The sequence below is a fragment of the Mustela nivalis genome, assembly GCF_964662115.1.
Source record: "Mustela nivalis genome assembly, contig: HAP1_SCAFFOLD_234, whole genome shotgun sequence".
Classification (NCBI taxonomy): Eukaryota; Metazoa; Chordata; class Mammalia; order Carnivora; family Mustelidae; genus Mustela; species Mustela nivalis.
The window spans coordinates 86,181-88,960 of record NW_028136402.1 but is presented as its reverse complement, the minus strand read 5'-3'; positions in this window follow the sequence as shown (position 1 = coordinate 88,960).

Here is a 2,780-nt window from a genome sequence, read left to right as displayed (position 1 = left end):
AGTCTACAAATAATCTACTCGCATAGTCATTTGGAAGCTTTTAGCAAAAGAATTCTTCCTCCTGATTGTAGTATAAAAGCCACAGAAATATACAGAAGACTCCTAAGATAGAAAGTTAAATCCAGTTATCCGTGATGCCTTGAGGAGGACCTGACCTATGTATGTCCTGGGATGCACTAGTAACTGTTACATGTGATAGGATTATATTTAATATATACAGTTTCATTTACTTCACAAAGGACATATAAATTTGAGAATAAAATATTTGATGAATCTATAAAGTCTATATCTATTTGTAACTAATGTGGTAGAATTAAGATGTTAATTTGAAAAAAAATTCATTGAACACATACACATATTCAATTGTTTTTATATATATAAACAGCATTATTTATTTATGTAAATAAATGCATTGTCTGTAAAATCCATTTACTTATCAATCATAAGGGTAATTTTAAGTACTAAGAATAAGAAATATGTGAAAAGATAAGTGTTCAAGAGTGCAGTTTGTGGTAATTAATACAATATGATAGGCTCATGAAAAAGATATATTACTTGAACTTAAAAGCTTCTATAATTAAGCGATGACCACTTGAAATTTGTAATTAGTCTTGCTGCAGTTTTTCCTTGCACTTATTGCCCTTCCCCAGAAGTTCATTAAGAATTTCTGTGAATGTCCTTATGTTTAATCTCATTCATAGATTCCACTGCTGCTCACAAAACAAAGCCAAAAAGAGAGGTAACTCTATGTGGCACTCCATCCACAAGCAATACATTCATAAATAATTAAAAAGCTCTCTACTTCATTTGTTACCCATTCAGCTGATAATTTAAATGAGTAACTGAGGCCATTTTATCAGCACTTTTAATAGAATGCGACTCAGAAACTTCACAGTGTTATTTAAGAAGAAATGCTCACGTGTTAAGGTTTTTATTTTTTTAAATCAACAAAATAATTTTCAAATATTAAAAGCAAATGTCTCCTTTTCCTCCAAGTTTCCTTGCTATGTCAAAGTTACAAATAAATACATTACAATCGTATTTTGAGTAGTAGATAAAAACAAAAGTTTTGAAACTGTGGGTTGAGTGTCTGGGTTAACTTGTATAAATATCTGAACTCAATGTATTTAGACTTTATTAGATTTTTTTTAGACTATTTAAAAATACATGCTGAGATAATGACAACATTATTTTATTCATTTTAATAAATAAATTATTTTATTTAATTATGTTTAGATATTTATTTATTAAATTAATGATTTAATATTTAATAATCTAAATTTGAAATATTTTAAATTCTAAAAATATTTATTTAATTAAATTGATATATTTAATATAAATATTTAATAAATTATTTAACCATTATTATAATTATGCAATACATTATGTATTGTGTAATAATTGCATTTTAATAAATAAATAAATGTATTATTTACATTATTTTATTTTATTTTATTTTATTTACTTGACAAAGAGAGGGAGAACGCAAGCAAAGGGAGCTGCAGGCAGAAGGAGAGGGAGAAGTAGGCTCCCAGCTGAGTAGAAAGTTCAACCTGGGGTTCCATCCCACAACCCTGGGATCACCACCTGAGTCGAAGGCAGATGCTTAAGTGACTGAGCCATCCAGATGCCCAAGGCTTTGTATTCTTCGCTTCTAAATATTGATGCTCCTTCATCTCTGGAGTTAGTAAATTGATGTTGAGAATTCATATCAAAGAATTGATAGTAGCTGTTAAACAGAAACATGTAATTTAGGGGAAAAAAAAGAACAGAAGGAAGAGAAAGGCCAAAAGTCAAAAGCACATTAATATAAAATTTAATTAGATAAAAAAGCTGATATTCCTGAAGGGGGCTAATTAAAGAGCTGCAAAGAGCTGATAGGATTAGGAAAATTGTCCACTCCTGGTCATTTCATAATTTTAAACTATTCCTTATTAATAAATATACTTAGTTCCAGAAACACAAGCACATAAGAACATTTCCACCAAGTTTCCTCTAACAGCATTTACAAATTAGACGTTCAAACAATGCAGTTCATTACATGTTGCATCTGTATCTTAAAGTTTAAACACATTCTGTGACACATTTTCCAACAATTAAAATTAAAAAATATATATATACATATATATCTATGTATATATATATATACCTTATCCCTAAATGGAAAAAATATATATATAGAGAGAGAAACCTTATCCCTAAATGAAACCTTTCTTTGTTTATTAGATTAAATATGTAAATTAGCAACAACAACAACAAACAGCTAATATTATAGAGGTAGGAACAATTTACCTTTTCATTCATTGCTATTTTCTAAAAATTCCTATTTTATTTTTTTCTCAAGTCTGTCATAATAATTTTCTAAATCTCCTGCCTTATTCAATTTTTTTCTTTTAGTGGAAATCTCTATTTCATATTTATTTTCTCTTCCTCCACTCTTTGCTCTAATAATTCAATGTATTATTAGATTTTCTGTTTTTCTCTTTATCCAGATATATCTTTTCTTTCTTTTTTTCTTTTTTAAATAATTTGATTTGCTGGCATTTTACATCAGTACATGCTTTCTTATGGATGTTAGAAATGTCTGTGGAACTACTAGAAGAATAAACTTTTTTACCTTTAAGAAGTTTACAGTCTAGAGTGCCTGGGTGGCTCAGTTGGTTAAGTGTCTTCCTTCAGCTTAGGTCATGATGCCAGGGTACTAGGATCCAGTCCTGCATCAGCTGCCTGCTCAGCAAGGAGTCTGGTTCTTCCTCTCCCTCTGCCCCTCCCTCTCTCTC